A 21311-nucleotide genomic window follows, 5' to 3' on the forward strand; every position below is an offset into this window, starting at 1 on the left:
AGTGGGCGTGGTCTTTAACCATTCTCGTCCATTTTTTCTATAAACATTTCCTACTATAGGGAAAATTTGTGTACCCAATTTTATTACGATCCGTTAATTTTTCTTCGAGATATGGCTCCCGAAACATAGAAAATTGCTTAGCCATAAAAGGGGCGGTGCCACGCCCATTTTTTTAAATTTAAAGTTTTTCCTATTTATTGTTATAAGTCCACTTGGAAAATGAAATACCATTGATATAAAGATATAGCTTATTTTATTCGTCCACGACCCTTTTAAAAATCTTTTATATAAAAATAGGCGTGGCCCTTAACCGATTTCGTAAATTTTTCTTCAAAGCATTCCCTATAGTAAAGGCAGCCTCTCTGCCAAATTTTGTCACGATAGGTTTAGCGATTTTTGATTTAGGATTAATAACATTTGTAAAATTGATTTTATCACATGTAGGCGGTGCCACGACCATTTTAAAATTTTTTTTCAAATTTTTATCAGGAGTCTCAATATGAGTCCACATGTCAAATTTCAACATTCTAGGTGTATTATTTACTAAATAATCAGTTTTTTTTTATGTTTTCCAAAATGTTATATTGTAACGAATTTAGGGAAACTCCGCTTATTTTACACCTTCTACTAACGTTCGTATCGCTAAATTGTTGAATAAAGAACTCCAAAATTCAATAATGCAAAATGGTCTTTATTAGACTACTTTGAACATACTTCACAATAACACTTATACTTCGCAACTGATAGCGTGCTTAAATCAAAACTGATTGCTCATGCCTCAGCTGGTGCTGCTTTTATACTCTTCGATTTCCTGGTTCGCATGTTTCTAGGCGTTTCTCCTTCTAGAATTTATTAGTTCGCTGAAGATTTAATACTTCTGTGAGTATCTCAGAAATATGCATATGTATGTGTGAGAACTACTTTGCTGATGATTGCATACTTTTGTGAGTATCTCTCCGCTGCTGTATGTACATAAATGTAGACATAATGATTGATTTGTTTATGTAGATACAAGTGACTGCTTAGTATCGGCTTAGAGATGATAGTATCCCTTAGTGTTGCTAATATTCGTCACAATATTGTGCAAAGTATAAGTGTTATTGTACTTTAATAAAGGCCATTTTTCTATTATTCAATATTGGAGTTATTTATTCAACAGTTTAGCGATACGAACGTTGGCAGAAAATTGCAAATGAGGGGAATTGCAGTAAATTCGTTACAATATATATAAAAAGTGGGCGTGGTTATCATCCGATTTCGCTTATTTTCAATACCAATCTATTCTGGGTCCAGATAAGCTCGCGTAAAATTTGGTGAAGATATCTCAATATTTACTCAAGTTATCGTGTTAACGGACAGACGGACGGGCGTACGGGCATACGGACGGACGGACATGGCTCAATCAAATTTTTTTTCGATACTGATGATTTTGATATATGGAAGTCTATATTTTTCTCGATTCTTTTATACCTGTACAACCAACCGTTATCCAATCAAAGTTAATATACTCTGTGTGCAAAGCACGCTGAGTAAAAAAAACGCACTTACAGACAAACGAACCCACTCAATAAACAAAGGTGAGGTTCTGCAACGAAAAGTGCAAAGTGTCAATAAGACGTAATAAGAGTAAATGATTGAGTGAGGGTGGTGATTAAAACGTTAAGAACGTGAAATAAACAACGTCTAAATTGTTGATGAGTCATCACAAACGTTAAGAAGTCACAACTGAACTGAAGCTTATGACTGCTTATTTGGCTGAATTGGCTTGCTGAGTCAGAAGCGGCTCATACACTTTCGTACAGGCTAAGATGTGCCCAAACACGTTTAAATACATACATATTTATAGTTAAGTATATGGAAAAAGTCAGAATGATCTTGAAAATGTATAAAATACGAAACCGTAAAAAAATTGATTCTTATGCTAATTTCAAACCATGAAATGCATATTCAGACATTCAAGATCAATGTCACAAATTTAGAATACATTTGCAAATATGCACATTCGTTCGATAAAGGTTTTAAATTGAATATTTTATTGGAGTAATTATTTAAAATATGTAAGTAGCATGTGACATACAAAGCCAATGCCGAACGGTGCTGCGTTAAACAATAGCGAAATAACTCTTACCTAATTGGCGCTTAGCCGAATGAACTGTTATAGCCGTCCAACAAAGGGCGCTAGTCGCTTATTCGTTGAGCTAACTGGCATGAATTGCTAACACCAAGAGAATTTAAATCGGTGTCCATCTAGTACTTCCAGCGGAATGGGGGCCACCCTCTTCCTCTGCTTCCATAGGTTATTGTTTGCGTTAATGCTGGTTCCAAAATAAACGAAATATATTACTATTTCGAAATTTAATAGTTGAATGGTTTAGCGAAACCAAAAATTTAGATATTTTTAAATATACATTAGCATTAAGTATCAAGGTCCATATCTTAGTCGGATGATTCATTTTAAATAAGCTCTCGTGTTTCAGCGATATAACATCTATCATAAGATTTATCATAGATCTAGCAAGAAATCATAGCTTAACTATCCAAGTCTGACAATTTCCTAACAAAACAATTAAAATAAAAAAGTAACATTAATTGAAACGGAATATTGACGAACGAAAGATCACAACAAAAGCAAAAGTAAAACAAGTCATGAAACTAATTAATGAATAAAGTTGGCAACGAGACTCATGTGAGTTTGCTGGTAAACATAAGAAATAGCAACAAAAAAGGTAGGGGAAAAAGTATAAAACAAGGTTTACTTTAAACAGCTGCTATGACGGAGAAAAACAAAAAAACCAAATATAACACACGCAAGTGAAGAGACCAAACACTAAAAACGGAAAAAGAAAACATACTAAATTACGTTTTGTTGTCGTCGCACCTACGCGCGCCGACTTGATGGTGTTTTCCGTGAATTTGCTGACTCCGATTGTTATACTCAGCTGAGCAGAGCTCACATAGTATATTAATTTTGTTCGAATAACGGTAATCCGTAACGGCATAAACTAATCGAGATAGATATAGACCTCTATATATGTATAAAAATGATCTGGGCGAAAGAAGAAATTCATTTAGCCATGTCCGTCCGTCCGTCTGTCCGTAAACACGATAACTTGAGTGCTATAATTCATTACCAAAGACGGCTGAAGCGATGAAACTGGGTAGGTGGGTTGACCTTCTTATGACGCAAAATAGAAAATTAGTAAAATTTTGGACAATGGGCGTGGCACCGCCCACTTTTAAAAGAAGGTAATTGAAAAGTTGTGCAAGCTGTAATTTGGCAGTCGTTGAAGATATCATGATGAAATTTGGCAGGAACGTTACTCCTATTACTATATGTGTTCTAAATAAAAATTAGCAAAATCGGATGACGAAAGCGCCCACTTTTAAAAAAAAAAGTTTAAGTCAAATTTTAACAAAAAATTTTATATCTTTACAGTATATAAGTAAATAATGTCAACATTCATCTCCAGTAATGATATGGTGCAACAAAATACAAAAATAAAAGTTTTCAAAATGGGCGTGGCTTCGCCCTATTTCATTTAATTTGTCTAGAATACTTTTAATGCAATAAGTCAAATTTGCCAATCCTTGTGAAATTTGGTAAGGGCATAGCTTCTATGACGATAACTGGTTTCTGTGAAAATGGGCGAAATCGGCTGAAGCCACACCCAGTTTTTATACACAGTCAACCGTCTGTCCTTCCGCTCGGCCATTAACACGATAACTTGAGCAAAAATGGATATATCTTTACTAAACTTAGTTCACTCACTTATATGAACTCACTTTATATTGGTATTAAAAATTAGCGAAATCCGACTATGACCACGCCCACTTTTTCGATATCGAAAATTTCGAAAAATGAAAAAAATGCCATAATTCTATACCAAATACGAAAAAAGGGATGAAACATGGTAACTGGATTGGTTTATTGACGCAAAATATAACTTTGGAAAAAACTTTGTAAAATGGGTGTGACACCTACCATATTAAGTAGAAGAAAATGAAAAAGTTCTGCAGGGCGAAATCAAAAGCCATTGGAATCATGGCAGGAATACTATTCGTGGTATTAGATATACATATAAGTAAATTAGCGGTACCCGACAGATAATGATCTGGGTCACCCTGGTCTACATTTTGGTCGATATCTCGAAAACGCCTTCACATATACAACTATAGCCCACTCCCTTTTAAAACCCTCATTAATACCTTTAATTTGATACCCATATCGTACAAACACATTCTAGAGTAACCCCTGGTCCACCTTTATGGCGATATCTCGAAAAGGTGTCGAACTATAGAACTAAGGCTCACTCCCGTTTAAAATACTCTTTAATACCTTTCATTTGATACCCGTGTCATACAAACACATTCCAGGGTTACCCTAGTTTCATTTTCCTATATGGTGATTTTCCCTTATTTTGTCTCCAAAGCTCTCAGCTGAGTATGTAATGTTCCGTTTCACCCGAACTTAGCCTTGCTTACTTGTTTATATTTGATCATTTACTCTTACCAAATACGTAACATTCACATAGCAAATGAGTCACACTTAAGCGAAGTGTACGCTGACACCGTACATTGGAAAAAGGGGCATATAAAAGTGTGCGAATGAGGTTGACAATCTTTAGAAGTAATTTATGTTGGGTTGGGTTGAGAGGGCGTGCATGGCAACTTTACACAGATCAACACGGAGACATTTTTTCTTTCATTGTGCATGCCCCCGGTGAGTGCCGAAAGAGGACTAATTTGTTCAAGTCGGTCACTTGCTTTCCCGTACGAACTTTAGCAAGGGCGAAATATCAGACGAACGATACCGGACTACTGTCCTAGCATTCGGCAAGGCAAGTGATGAAGCGATTCTTCTTCCACCTCAACGTGATAGCTTCTTGTCAGGACTTTGTAGGTATGCGCCACCACAATAAGTACGCTTACTATAGATTTATTTAGTTTGAGAAGCAATTTCATTTCTTTCCTATCGAAACATGGCCATAAGGACTATGAGACCTGCTAGTTGGTTCACAAGTTTGTATTCTTCGATAACATTCCTCAGAGATAGCAATAATAATGCTACGATGCTAGAAGCTTTCGGCATTCAAATTCATTCCTTTCAACATTGTTAAGCTCGTGAGCCCAACTAAGATGCCCTATGGATGCCAGCGAGGCCGAACACCTCCATAAGAGATCCGATTTCATCGAAGCTGCAATGTAAGCGCTTTAAGGACGACAGTGCTCAATTCCACCAGAAGGCCTCCTTGTGAGTGGGATACGCTAACAGAGCTTTCTTTAAGCTCTTCTCAACATACTTTTTCCAGCTTAATGTTTTAATCTATAATAGGTTTTTATAGTTGTGAATAGGATAAGCTTTGTGTTCCAAGATTTCTTTGACTACCAGTGTGCTAAGAGAAGCCCCTTCCCGCATGTCTCTGGTACTCATTCTACATAACGAGCCTGCGCCTAAAGTTACGTTGACGACCCTACTCCTGACCATAGCTTCAACCGAAGCAACTTTAAGACACCATGAAAAAGATATAAGTAATAATTTAACAAAAACGAAAAGGATTTTATACAAATTTAATACAAATCGCCCACAGTGCAATCAGCAAAATATGCAGCACCAGCAATGTCGATGTGAAATATTATATCACTACATGCGGCCATCTCTTTCGTAAGTCATCAGATAAAATGTTTTTTGATGAATTTGTATACAAAAAAAACTAAGAAAACAAAATGCGAAATAGGAAGAGCAGGAAATAAAAACATAGCCCACAATAACAAACAACTTTCCTTTTTGCAAAACAATGTTTTCTTCTCTTTATAGAAAACAATACATATTGTGGTTCAAATTGTGGTTTTGAGACTTTTCGTTTGTATTGGGGAAATAATGTTTTCGCTTGTGCAACCTCGTACATTAAAAACAACAATGAAATTTGGCAAAGCTAAACGTTGAAAACGCGACCAAATGAACGCGAGCTTGTTAAGCTTCGACAGCTTATCCAATCTCTAGATACCGGCCTACAAAACAAAATAAGTTCTGGACTGTCTTTGGTGGTGCCAAGGGCATTTTTTCGTTCATGAATGTAACTGAACTTTATTCCTTTTCAATATTTTACCCGTCAATATTTAAATTAGAAAATCTGAGGCTTCATACCCTTTCTTAAGGGGATGTGAATCTTTAAAGATTATAAAGGGGGTAAAAAAGAGGAATCTTCACAAAAAAAAATGCAAAAGGTTAATAAAGTTATTTAAAAGGACATTGCTTCAAAAAAGTCTAATTATAAGAGCTTTGTGTTCTATTTATTATAAGTAAGCGGTATATCAAGTCAATTTTACCGTTTCAGCCGCTTGTTTCTCCCAGAGTTTAGACTTTTCGCGAACAACGTTCTCTAATAGTTGCTTATTTATTTCTCGTTTCTTGATCTCATATTGGCTTTGGCTATATTTGTACATGTTGTTGTTGTAGTTGTAACGATAAGCACACTTCCCGAATGCCTTGGGGTTTGATGTTGATGATCCTTTACCGGATACAGATCCGGTACGATCCGGTAGCAAGCACCATTGAAGGACTAGCCCGACCATCTCGGGAACGGTATGTATGTAGTATGACCACATGAAAGCATCTAGGCAATACCACCCTACCACCCCTAGATCCCTGAGGAACTTTGGGTCGTCCGTGCCTCGGATGTTAAAGAAACAAGATTCGGTGGGTGAGGTTGGCAATTGGGTTGTAGAAGCTATATATTACGCTGGCAACCCCTTGAAAGGGTTGTGCTACACAACCCCTTGAATCAATTTTTTTTCATGAAATCTTGGAGGATTTATTTATACTCATTCCAAATGGTTTCACGCTTCTAGCTTCCTGTGGTTATATCTATATAGCTATTTAAAATAAAAATTAGCCCGAAATATATATATGAATTTAGTTTCAAAACCTTTAAAATTATTTTATATTTCGAAATAACCTTAAATTGAAAATCAAAGTATTTCGGAACCAAAGTGATCGTAAGTAATTTCTTTATACATGGTAAGACTACACTAGTGTCTAAGGGTGTCACGAAGCCTTGCGCCACCATAGCCAGCTAGTATATAATATGTATTATAAAAAAATATATCGATTCATGATCTAACTGCATGAATAATATCGGAAAATAGTCATGATCGTGAATTTGACATTTGAATCTTGAAAACCCAGGTCAACATAAAAGAATTATGTGGAACCCCCACAGCGGAGCAAATAATCCAAATGTGTGGCCTAAATCAACGAAAACATTTATTGTCATAGTTCAATGCTTTTGAAACTATGTACTTTTCTATACAATATATTAGCAGACTCAGCAGATGTTGTTCTGCCTTAACTTTGGTTTATCTGCACTACTTTCAAGAGGCTTTTTTCTCTTCCCCTCCTCGGTCTCTCTCTCTCACTCTCCCCGTCTTCGTTTTCCTGTTCCTTCGCTGACCTTTCACCAAACATACGAAATGGTTTAACTCACAGAACGTATAAAAATAGAGAGCCGCCTACAGAAGGAATAGTGGGAAACAGTAAACCATCAAATCGCGGGTAGGTAATTCGCCATTGGGAAAATGTTGCATGAAATTTGTCAATTCCAACACTAGAAAAATATTATTTTGTTATAAAAACCACAATTTAACTATTTTTTAACGTTTTCAATTACTTTTTTGTGAAATTTCAACGAAAACACCGCGTTTTTTGCTAATCTTCAAGTAGCACCAGTTTGACAATTTCTCCTGCTGTCCGTTGTTGATTATTCTCTATAGATTTACGCCTCTAGTTCTACTTCTGTTTTTTAACCGAATAACATGTTTAAAAAAATGTTCGCTTCAATCGGTTTTGTTGCATAAATATGTATGTATTCGACGCCAAAAACAAAATGAAATAAAAATGCAAACATACTTACATGCAAGCATTCGCTAGCTGGCCTTTTTTTGCCTATACAACTATTTCAACATCTGATGTGCTGAAATTATCTCACTGAACGCGTGTTTGGACGCTTCATTCACAGCGAACAAACATACACACAAGATGTAGTTTCGTTTAACAAATTTTGGTCATATGTATAAGAAAACTATCAGCTATTATATTTTATGCAGCACAAAATTTAATATTTTAAAGTTTAATTGCAAGTAAGACATATTTCAATCGAATTATTCGGTTTCGATTGCCAGAACTGTAAACTAAAATTTTATGATTTTTTTACATTTTGGAAAATTGCTACGCCTGTATTATCTATTCCTTCCTTTCCATATATAATAACTGACCATTTCGCATAAATAAGCTTTAAAATGCAAATAAACGTTTTTAAATCGGCGCTTTCTGTAAGAAGATGTAATAACTGTGTGTAGTAATAATAATAATTTTATAAGATGTGCAAATAAATATATGTGTTTTCTTATTGAAACTGTTAACTGTTCAGCAGATTTATGTTTGTTTTTAATGGTGTGTTCAATTTATACTTACTATTAAGAATTCATGAGCTTAACACTGGCTTATAATAATTGAATATTCAATTATTATGTTTTTCTAAGAGAAACTGAAAAGAAAGAAAGAAACATTTACTGGCATTAAGCAAGAAGACAAATACAAGCAGGATAGCCTAGTGGTTAAAGCAACTGCAGTTTCATCGTGGGTTCGCGCTTCGAATCTCTGTGAAACCTTTGATAACTTTACGAAATTACCTGACGATGAATTCGTGGCGGTTTTCGAAATAGTACTATCGCAATATGCCAGTAAATGTTTCTTTCTTTCTTTTCAGTTTCTCTTAGAAAAACATAATAATTGGACATATCACCAGATATTAAACAGTTATATTACCGCATGTTCGTAAATTCCAAATCCAATAACGATGCATCAATCAATTCTGCTTAAAACGTTCATTGGTCTTACTGCAAATAAAAAAAAAAGAAACATCAAAAATATACATATATAAGCAATTCATAAAAATATTTATTAGGAATATAGTTTGGTTATGTTCTGGAAGTTAGGTTGAGCTGGTTTGTCAATGAAGACCACACGTAGACTGAATGTATCCATAGTAGAGGTTTACGCCGATAACTTTATCGGCGGCGGCGGCGTAGGCTCTATTATATACCGGCGGCGGCGGCGTGGGCGGCGCGCCGGCATACGCCGGTGTTCTGACTTTAAAAAGCTTGATTTTTCAATTTAAAAAAATAATTTTTAGGAAAGGTTTTGGGTAAAGGTCTTGTTGAGGGGTCGGCTGCTAATACGCTACCAGAAATATCGAGAGGGGTGTCAAAAGACGCGTATTAACCTCGAAAACAATAATCCGAAGGCGGAAAAGAAAAATTGTATCTCTGTTCGGAGATGTTTGCAGTTGAAGTTGGCGATTTTCATGTGGTTGTTGTAATGTTGCTGTACCCGCAAAAAAAAAATTGTGAACAGAAGTGTTTTGCGCGGATATAGTTTTGGTGTCCAAACCGGTGTTGGACCCACCCAGGGTAATTTTTTATAAGCGCGGCCGAAGGGCCGAAAGTGTTCTGCATAAAAATACTATGGATCCCACCCCCGGTTTCGGAGGGATCCCCGGGTCATTTTTCGGTTTTTCGTTAATATCTTTTGAACGAGTCGTTTGACACCTCTCTCAATATTTTTGGTAGCGTATTAGCAGTCTACCCCTCAGCTAGACTTTTCCAGGTTTTGTTTGTATGTATTTAAGGAAATCAACGTTTTGCCATTTCGAAAAGATGCGGGGTTTTTGCCTCAAAATCGCACAGATCGGTTAAAAATTTTCAGAAGTAGCTTCTTGCGGAGGGATTGTGCCTCGTTCGCTTACTTCAGAGAGGCTTCAAACCTAACCCCGGTCTTTGGAATTGGTACTGCTGCGTTTGCTGAAAAGAAATAGAGATACACAAAATGGTCACAATTTTATCTGTATAGCTCGTGCAAAGCGTAGTTTCACCTGGGGTTAACTCCTAACAATCGTCGCGAACACAATTTCTTTTTTAAATCATGTGCGAACAGTAGCAATCCCAACCACCAGTCGCTACCACGCCTCCTGACATACCATATGCCAGCACAGAAGCTATAGGACTGCGACTTCGAACTCATACCTTCGTCGAGGTCACTTTGCTAGAAGCTCTAGCTGTAGCTCCGAAGACTTTCTAACTGATGTTTTTGTCGCGCTATGCTGCCGAGCTACACCAGAGAAACACCAAACGTTAGGAAGTGACTATTCGGCCAAGGATGCCGTCTTCGACATCATAAGCAATCTTATGTGGATGTCATTGCGTAATTCATGGTTGAAAATCGTATAATCCTCGGCGCTTCTACATAATTAAAATTTTACAAGGACCCTGGATAAAATTTTTTAAATCCAAATTTTGCAGACGTTTGTGTTCACAACATTGATTTCAGTAGTCTTCGTTAAATCAAAACGATATTTTAGAATGAAAGTCGACACATTTTAAGTTGAAAGATGTTAATTGCTGTTTTCCGGGCTTATGATATAAGAGCTCATTATGGATGACCGCATAGCTTCAGACTAGTGTAGCACACACGGGCATTAGTTCGACTGTCTTGGGAAAGCTTTTACTTCACCACTTTGAGTGTTCTTGCGAAGGACAAAGCCTCACCTGGTAAATATATGTGCCTACGTATTCACATTTGTAAAAGGAGCCGTAACGTTTAGGTGATGTTTAAACTTGGTTGATAGGCATTAATCAATGTGATTCACTCCAAGGGACTAGTTTTGGATAGGGCTGCCAACTTTAGGAAATGTCAAACCGGGAGACTTGGGTGTTGAAGGATGAAGTGTGAAAATCAAAATTAACATTTCAGACGCTATTGTATAGTTTCGCAAATAAACAAAAGATGTTTGAATGTAAGCCCAAGTATTTTTCAAACCCTTCTCATACGAATATATATCCTCAACTTAAGTATGAGGTAAGAAACATTTCAGAGGAGTGTTCATGCCCCTAGAACCTACTAAAGGATTTTGCATCACATATTTCGCTTATTCTTTCAGCCAATCGCAACATAAAATTTAAAAAAAAATCGGCACTTTTTTGGGGCAATTTGCTTTGTTTACCAGCTTGAAGAAAATTTGAAAACATGTTCGCCTTGGGTCATTTTATTTGAATTCATTGTTCATTATTCATTTTTTTATTTTTTAAAAACAAATATGCAAAGTGAGCATATAAAATTATTATATAACTTTTCTTTTAGTGTTTTGTTTTAATAACTTGGTGAATTGGGTGATGCAAAGTCCGTGTTAAGCTGACACCGAATCGCGCCTGTTTTTTAAATAACTTTTGAACAGTTAGAAATAATTAAATTTCGCAATTAGTTTCTTATAACTGGCAGTGATGCGCATCCGTTGATACCACTTTCGACCATATCCGACCAATTTTCGACATAAACAATAAATGGCCTAAACAGTCTTAAACGAGTAGCAAATATAGTAACGCGCCGGACGCCGCCGCCGCCGCGCCGATATTTTTGACATTCGGCGGCGGCGTGCGAAAAACGACCAAAATCGGCGGCGGCGGCGGCGTTTATCGGCGGCGTATATCTCTAATCCATAGTCTTTCATGTTACTTTCACCGAAACAAATGTAGCTAGTAAAACCAACAATTACGGTTAATTCAACGGAGTTTTTTCTCAAGAAAACAAATTTGCTAAGTTATTTTAGCGGAACAAAAACTGTTGTTCTCGAGTTAGCAATATTTTGTAAAAACGGCAGTTTGAAATAACTGATGCGATTTGACATTTCAACAGCGAACAACTGTCAACCTGGAAAGAACAATATCAAAATATTTACCAATAATTTTACTTTGATGAGACTTTCATTTCATGAACTTTTTTTTGTTGGTTCGACTGCGGAAACTCTCAATTCAGAATCGCAAGTCTGTACGAAGTTGATTCAACAGCTGCTTGCGATGGATTAAAAATTGTTAGAAATATCGGTTGAATTGATCCGTATTTCGGTGGATTTTACCAGTTGTTTTCTTTCAGTGCTGTCAATCCTATGGAATACTAACATGTTGTTTTTATTCGCATGGAAAACTAGTACAGTTCATTACTTGGGTCGCAGACTAACCCAATTGAAATATTCTAGCCTTCTAAGGAAATAAGCGAATGATGTCAGTCCACGATAGTGCCAACGATAGTTTGACACCCCTGCTTCTAGGGGCCAAACAATAATTTGCTTAATTTCTGCGAAACAAAACAGCATTGTTATATGTCCAAAATAGTATATCTATATATATAAAATTCAAATTATGTATGTATGTATGTATGTAGGTATAGATCGGGTTGCGTCCTAAACGGATCGACCGATCACAACCAAATTTGCACAACCCACTTGAAACCTTCCAGGGATGGTCACCTGCTAAGAATAATTTCGATATATAAAAGGGGCGTGGCACCTGCCATACAAATGGAATATTTGATACCGCATAACTCTGAAGGTATTCATGCTAGAACATTGAAATTCAGTAAGGAGTTATATGAGGCCAATCCCTAACACCTCCAAGAAAATGTGGGGTGAGGGAGACGGGGGCGTGGCACCTCCCATACAAATGGAATATATTATACCTTATATCTCTGGATGTAGTAATGGTAGGATAATAAAAATTGGTAAGGAGCTATATGACGTTAAGTCCTAACACCTTCAGTAAAATGTGGAATTGGGGAAAAGCAGGCGTGGCACCTTCCCTACAAATGAAAATTGTTTGTTAATTTCAGTCTGTCTACATCTTCTATATCTACATATATAATATTCAAACAAACGATACTACTTATCAACCCATTGACACAGTCGTGGAAGAATCGCAAGCTGTGCATTGTCCGGTTGAGTTTCTTAACTCCTAGGACCCACCAGGAATTCCTCCTCATCGATTGATCCTTAAGAAAGGGTCCATAATATTATGCTACGTAATTTGGATCCTCCGGGCTTATGTAATGCGACAAGGCTTATCATCACAAAACTTCCAATGTCATTGAAGCAATGATTTGATCGGGAAATTTCGAAAACAAAAATGTTTTCATACCAAGGATTCAATTAATACCGACAGATATGCGTTTAAATTTCAAACGCCTCAAATTTCCTATTGGGTTGGCTTTCGCAATGTCTATCAATAGAGCTCAAGAGCAGTCATTAGCTGTAGTAGGAGTCAATCTTACCAACTCATGTTTCACCCATGGCCAATTATAGGTAGCCTACTACAGAGTTGGCTCATCAAAAAATCTTTTTATTTATACTCCAAATAATTTACAAAAAATATTGTATATCCTATGGTTTCAGCAGTACCTAAATTCGCAAATACACATCCTTATAATAACTTTAAAATTTGTGTTATATAGTTTGCATATTTTTATAGGTGGAACCCACGGGAATAAGCTAGTCTATAAACATAAAGTTTTTGTAATTAAAATGGAAAATACCTTTTCAAAAAAAAAAATAGTTTTTCGGTCATTAACGTTACTGATGATGATGAATCAGAACAAAATATTATAACCAACTAAACTATTTCCTCCAAACGAAATTAGAATCGGATGTCATCTACGTCATAATCTATTTTTTAACTATTTTAAATTAAATGAAATTAAAAATATATTATGAAATAACACATTTACCTGCTTCCGGTAGTAAAATCAAACAAATAGAACTAACATAATTGTATAGCATACATTTCAACAAACCAAATTACAAACTTTAAATTACAACAAATGTTGATGGCACGTGCAGGGAAATTCATTTACAGTTTACATGGAATTATTTTGTGGTGAGTGGGCAAATGAAAACAATAGGTGAGCGTGTGCTATTGACTTATTAGAGATATCTAACGAATATTTCGAAATATATATGTAAAATATTGTACGAAGGGTGCAGCGGAATTTTGATTGGCATGTCACAGTTCCCGGATCACGTAGCAACAACGAGCTTATAAAAGAGCAGTATGTGATAGTAAAATAGATCTATTAAAAAAACGCCGCAAAATGTGAACATCAGTGTTTGCATTTGCTACTCCAGAGTAGTAGAAGCAAAGAAAAATGCGCTTTTCTACTTCTCCACATCTGAAAATAAACAGAGCATAGATCAGAGCCGTAGCATAAAAAAGTGATGGCATTTATTAAGCTCTGCTTTGAGCTACGACTTGTTTTAGAGCGCAGCAAGGTAGCAGAATAAAAACTGAGAAAGAAATGTTATTTATAGTGGAGCCATAGCAAAAAAACTGAACAGAACTTTGTTTTTTCTCTCGTTTTTGTTGTTGGAGCTGATAAAGCGTAGTTATATTGTTTTTATACCACAAGTTTTAATTGTCGGTCTTTAAGTTGTTGTTGTAGCTTCTTGTTTTTCTTGTTATTGCAGTTGCTTCGGGACACTCACGTCTGCTCCGACGTAGCATTGAAATTTTTTCAGATAAGTAGTAGCGCGAGAAAAGACGAAGAGTGGCGCAAAACAATGTCCAACAGAGAAAATATCGTACATTTTTTTTGCTCTTTCTCCACTACAAATAGCATTTCTTTTGGAGTTAAAAATAAATAAATAAATAAATGTAAGGCACGATAACCTCCGAAGAGATTTTAGGCCGAACTTCTCTTCCAATTTGCGTCGTGCTCCTTTTTAAGTTTTCCTACAAATTGGCGGGACGGGGCCTACTCGTTTTATGCCGACCCCGAATGGCATCTGCAAGGCAGATGAGTTTTCACTGAGAGCTTTTCATGGCAGAAATACACTCGGAGTGCTTGCCAAACACTGCCGAGGGGCGACCCCGCTTAGAAAAATTTTCTTCTAATTGAAAAATCTTGTTTCTAAAATTTTGATGTTGCTTTGCCCGGGGTGTGAACCCAAGATCTTCGGTGTGGTAGGCGGAGCACGCTACCATCACACCACGGCGGCCGCCATTTGGAGTTATTGTTCTGTTATTTGCTCAGCTCAGAAACACGACGTAGCTCGTAGCAGAGCGTAAGAAATGCCATCACTCTTTTATGCTCTATACTCTGTTCATGTTCAGAGCCGGAGCGAAAGCAAAAAAGAACCTCCATAGTAGCATAGCGTTTTGAATTGCTAGAGAATTTGTTTTGTGGCAAAATTGAAATCTCAAGATACAAACAATTGATAAAATACGTAAATCGAAGATTCTGAAATAAAATACTTTAGACGTGTAAACAGGTTTGGTGAAGAGATTCGATTGACCTTTAAAACGGAAACCTCTTTTTAATTTAAACCCATTTATTTATTTTGTCCTTCTAAGTGGAATAACATAGTTGGTTCTTTAAGTTTTTCTTCTCAATGAACCAAAAAAGGTCTCGAAACAAATTTGACAAGGGATCAATTTACAGCCATTATCTCCCTCATCGCAAATCATTAAAACAAAATTAATAATTTTTCAAAAAATTGTTTTGTATAAGGCCGGGGGTCTCTTAAGCTAGCCCAACCCTTCCAGCCCAATCAAAAAAGCGTACTAAATTGCACAATATCTAATGCTAATTTAAAACGAGTAAGTTAAATTTGTAACATTTGTTTTTTAAAAAATATGGACTACGTTTAAGCTATTACATTTCAGTGAATTTTTATCATTGTAATCCTCTCTTTCCCTATTTCGTTTTCTGTCTTTTCTCTTCTTTAACTTCACCTCCCTTTGCCACAACTACGGTCTTTTAACTTTTAAAGCTTCTTTCACTACTTCGTCTATTTGTTTTTAGTACCATACTCTGTCTTCACATGGCTCACTTTTGTTTTGTGCAACCCACTCACTTTTCGCTTAGGTACCCCAAACTTCATTCTTTCTTCCATATCTCCTTTTCCCTTTTCACCCACTCTTCCTTTTTATAGTCTTCTTTCTCTCCATCTTTCCTTTCTATTGGCCTCTTTTTCCTTTCACCTTCCCTCAATTTTTCTCAGGTAATATTCGCTTTCTTCTTCCCCTACATCGTTACATCATTGGATGCACCTCATAAGCACGGCTTCAACAATCCCAACAAGGCATAATCAAGCCAATTATGAACAAGACCCAAGCGAGGCAAATTGTTGTTCTAGAATATAAGCCGAAGAGCGAAAATTTAAGCAATTTTTTAATTGGTAGGAATTTTATCTTTGAACAATGTCTTTTTTGTCGTGCCCAGATTATGAATGCTCGGGAGGTTCTCTGCATTAGTTAGGGTCTGGATTATGTATTTCGGAGTTCTGTAAGCCGGGATCACGTTAAACACCCAACCTCCCACCTTCTCCCACGAGATTCGCCACGGGTGGTGTGGTTGACAATTGGGTTGGAGAAGCTATCAATTGCGCTGGCATCCCCATGAAAGGATTGCGCTGCACAACCCTTCGAATCAATTTGGTATTTTAGTCGTCTCTTACGACAGGCATACCTGTCGCGAGTATTTTCTAAGCCCCCGATTAGTTAGTTTCGTTAATTATTTGCGTTCTTCAAATATTTGATTTGGTGACGTCATCACATCCCGCTTGTATCACCCGTCTCTCTTCAAAACCCTTACCTGTTTAAAACTTATACCTACATACTTATATTTAAACTATAAATGTCCATAAAACTAGCAACAGTTGATATGACACTATCGCTAGGCTCAAATATGACAGCCAACAAAGACCAACGTCAAAGCCACACATCCTACGCACCTTTATTGTTTGTAGAAATTACTGTGCGAAATGCATGAATATGCATAATTTAAAAATATACAGCGGGTACATATATACCAAAGAACATATTTAATTTTATAACTATTATCAATTATGCTGTGGGTAGAAAAACAGAGTAAATTTTGTATGCCAATAAAGGGTAACGCAGACAAACTGTGGTGGTTGGTCGGTCGGCTGAGCACCAAACAAAAAAATGTTTGGAAAGAGGCGGGCAAATCTGTCAGCGATCAACCAAGCGTAAGCTTAATCATGTCCGGCAACAGTAAATCTACAATCTATGGATATAAATTTCATTTTATTATGCTATTTTTATATTACCTTATATAAAGGTAATTTTAAATTCAAAATGCATGCAAATATCATTGGAGTAGAACTGGAGAATGAGGATAGAAAAATCGCTGCATCACGTTTTACAAATTTGTCACTACGGATTAATTTGGATGACAGTGGTATCGAGAGTTGGAGTGCTAGTGGGAGTTGGACTGAGATTGAGAGCGGAAGTAAAAGTCGGAGTGGACGTGAGAGTTGAGAGTGGGTATGGGAATGGAGTATAAGTGGGAATGAGAGTTAGAGTACGAGTAGGAGTGGGAGTGAGATTTGGAGTGAGAGCGCTATTAGAAGTGGGAGGGAGATAAATAAAATAAGGGATGGACAAGATTAAAAAGAAAAATGCAGAATAAAGTAGACGAGAATGTTATAGAAAGAGAAGAGGGTATCACTTTTGAATGTAGGCAAACCTATTTTCGGACAGAACTAAGTCTGCTGGGTTAACTTAATTCACGAAAACTTTGTACTAAACCGATTTCAAAAACTTTTGAAATGAAAAAATCGAGACCTTTTTAAGAAAATATTTTTTATATTTTTTGAGTATGAGGGTTGAAGATATAAGCTAAGTTTGGAAGAAGGATGAAGAGTGCGTCTTTAGCTTTTCAAAGAACAAAGCGTATAGTGAGGTGACCTTAAATATTTTGTCGGCTGACAATTCTCGAGAGAAGTCTTAAAAAAAAGCTGCGTACGCTAGAATGAATCTTATGTAAAGCCAGGTCTGTAAAGCCACACCACGTTTCTGCTAACTATTACCCTCCAATTTAACTCGCTGTCTATTTCGACGGAACTCTCGTTGAGAGCGAGTCAAAACTGAGATGTTTTAGTTATGAAGCATATCCGTTATGTCTTGTTTGGATTAACAGTAAGACCGCACGGTCCAGGCATGTAACCTACTAAGCGCAGCTTGTAGGCTTGCGTTTAACGTCGATGAAAGAGACTGTGAAACTGTGATAACAACGTCGTCTACTACTGCTACTTCATTCTTATTGAACTCGAGTAGTATGTCGTCCATTCCTACAACCCACAGTAGAGAGGGTGAGCCCTTGGGTGTTCCTCTTCCCACAGTTCGGATCATTGCAACCAATCCTATGTCTGCTTTTATAATTATGTTGCTTCATATTGTCGAACCTATTTATGCCTGTGATGAGAACTGTGATTGCGAAAATAAAATGCTGTCACTGCGATTTCTTCGAAGTTGTCGCAGCGATTTACTGCAATCTTTTAGTCGCCGTGACAAAGGTCGATACACATATTTATTTGCCAAATCTATAAGATTATAGTAACGAAAAATGTTCCCTTGGAAATAATTAACTAGATTGGCTGGGTTGAACTAGACAGTCCATATTTCTCTTACATAAGACCTATTTTAAATGCTGATTCGAAATCTGATAGTTGTGGAGCTCCTATCAGCTGGAGCTTGAACTGGCGAGCGCAGTACCCAAACACAGAATGTACCAACCGCTTCTTCGCTATGGCCTTCATTACGATTTGATTTATATCTTTATCACAGCCGATAACGGCAATATTCGTCAAAAACTGTTTGCACTAATTTGTTATGGCAAGACTGATATAAAAAGAAAGGGGATAGCTAGTGCCTACAGCTATGATGGCATTTACTGCGAGGTCATGGTGGCATAACCAGGTGAATTAAGCCGTCAATTGTCTTGCTATTAATTCTTTGTTCTTTCCATATATGTAATACTGCTATATTGCTAATAGAAAATGCTCGCAATGAGTTTTGAATTCGAAATCAAAACAAGACAGCCTAGAAAATTTTTGAGATTGCAGCAGCATAAGTGTGACAGAAAAAAATTTAATTTAGGTACATTCGATTTAAGGCGAATTAAGTACCAGGTGTTGTTATCCCAATACCTAGCCTGTAGCAGCAATATAGGAGTATTCATGTTGTCCCCGAAAAATGTTGTTTTTGCATTTTCAGGAGGAAAATATGAAACTTTTAGTACTTTTTTTTTCACATAAACGTATTAGGACGATGAACCCTTACTGGAGTTAATCACAGAGATTCAGCATTTGTATTTTCGGTGTCCACAAGTAAAATCGAGCTAAAATACGACGTTCATGTTGTTGAAGTTTAGATTATATGTATATGTTTAATTTGTTCCCAAAAAAATTTAAACAGGTCTCTGTATAAACAAACTATTTGTTTTCACGTCATATCCAACAAAAGCTTCTTCCTTGGCGAAATGGTCTTTATTTACAACTTTATTGTGGCAATAGTACTTCACAATTACAACTATCGCGTACTTCACTAATAGCGTGTTGAAAATCAAACTGATTGACTCTTCCTCAGCTTGCGCTCCTTTTATACTCTCTCTTAGCTCGTTCGCCTAAATCTCCTAGGGTCTAGACTTTTCACGAACAGCTACTTATTTATTTCACTTTTATGTATCTGGTATTTATATTTGTCTTCTAATTATATGCGTGTGCATGTGTGAGTAATAACTTCTACTCTTAGGTAATGACTGCATGTGAGTATGTGAAATAATCTCTTCGCTGTTTATATGTACGTGTGGCTGCTTGCTTTGATGTTTACATGCACATATGTATGTGTGGTTGCTTACTTTGCTGTTGTTGTGCATTTATTTAGTAGCAGCATAGTGATGAACCGAAATGCTAATATTCGCCACAGTTTTATACCCTACTTATGTAAAAACTTCACTAAAACCATTGTATTCTTAATACACAAAAAATTGTAACTCATTTTTGCTGTTTTGCCCTAAAAATTAGCCCCCTTGAATTTAGAGGAACGTTACAGTTATGAATTGTCCTTTGTATATATATAAATCCGGCTTGCTGTGAATCAGCATCTTCTGGTACTAGGGCAATTGCCGCGGGGCCGTCTATCCCTTGTATTATGTTGGTAAATAATAACATTAATATTGGTAATATATAATGAAGTCAACTGTCTAGAGATGTTGGGCGATCTTCTGATCAAGTTTGTATAACATATGTTTTACTTTCGGCTTCCAACGTCAAATCAACAAATCAGCTGGAAATTTGTAAGGTTTGTTTTAGGCTTGGAAACCCAATTTAGTTTATTAATGTTACTTCCAAGTGGGTATGTAAAACTTTCAATCGTTCGGGACCAGCAGTCGAGCCCAAAACCCATTTAAGTACCGCAAAGGACAGTAAAATTCAACTAAATAACTGACGTACATACGTACTATATATTTATATGCATAACACCTCTCCCTATTATGTCCGGTTTTTCAGTGAAAGTTTCAACTGTCGTTGAAGTTGAGCTCAGTTTGTATTTCTTGCATTTAAGTGGCCAAATTTAATTTTTTTTATTTTGATTGAATGCTAACAGAACTCGCACTAGTCCTTAGTATCCCCTTTTGTATTGGCGGGACTGTTATGCTGAAAAAAAAATTGTTTCTGTGATGGCTTCAGAAGAAAGCAGGGTTGGGCCTGTAAACAGTTTACATTGTTTACAGCAATTGTTTACGTGTAAACAATGTAATTGTTTACAAGCTACTTGTTTACGTAAACAATTAATTTTTGTAAACAATTGTAAACAATTAATTTTTTTGTTTTTTTTTATGAGTCATAAACAATCTACTACTAATTAAGTATTTTCACTATTTTTCAAACAGTTTTCCAAGCTTGTAAAAAATAATAAAAAAAATACGCCGGCGGCCACCGTGGTGTGATGGTAGCGTGCTCCGCCTACCACAGCGTATGCCCTGGGTTCACACCCCGGGCAAAGCAACATCAAAATTTTAGAAATAAGGTTTTTCAATTAGAAGAAAATTTTTCAAAGCCGGGTCGCCCCTCGGCAGTGTTTGGCAAGCGCTCCGGGTGTATTTCTGCCATGAAAAGCTCTCAGTGAAAACTCGTCTGTCTTGCAGATATCGTTCGGAGTCGGCATAAAACATGTAGGTCCCGTCCGGGCAATTTGTAGGGAAAATCAAGAGGAGCAAATTGGAAGAGAAGCTCGGCCTTAAATCTCTTCGGAGGTTATCGCGCCTTACATTTATTTTTATTTTTTATTTATTTTAATATTTTTTATTCATTTTCACTGTCCGATTGTTCATTGTTTTGGTAATTTTTCATTTTATAATAAATAAAAAGTAACTTTTTGGACCTTTCAAATCGATCTGTTTGACTTGACAGTTTACAATATAAGTTGAAGTGGCATATGCTGGCAAATGTTTACAGTAGTTTACATTATTTACAATTGTTTGCAATGAAAATGTAAACAATCCAAAAAATGTTGTAAACGCGCAACACTGGTAGAGAGCTGTTTACTTTCCTACTCCTATTTTTTCAAAGCGGTTAAAAATTTTACCCTACTCTGATTTTTGAGAATACATTGTTTCAGATAGCGTA

At 36.5% G+C, this 21311-nt stretch overlaps 1 protein-coding gene across 3 annotated transcripts in view; it reads right to left on the reverse strand.

The window, feature by feature from the left end:
- Dmtn (transmembrane and coiled-coil domain 2 protein Dmtn) overlaps positions 1-8848 on the reverse strand; it is a 131072-nt gene extending 122224 nt beyond the window's left edge. For 2 of the 3 annotated variants that reach the window (XM_067759383.1, XM_067759378.1), the window contains exon 1: positions 8825-8848. The gene's annotated coding sequence lies outside the window, so the exon portion shown is untranslated. Of the gene's footprint in view, positions 1-2128; positions 2257-8824 lie in introns of those variants that run through there. The other variant, XM_067759379.1, reaches the window with a different exon arrangement.
- Positions 8849-21311: the final 12463 nt, after the last annotated feature.

This window comes from Eurosta solidaginis, chromosome 1, assembly GCF_040869045.1.
Source record: "Eurosta solidaginis isolate ZX-2024a chromosome 1, ASM4086904v1, whole genome shotgun sequence".
NCBI lineage: Eukaryota > Metazoa > Arthropoda > Insecta > Diptera > Tephritidae > Eurosta > Eurosta solidaginis.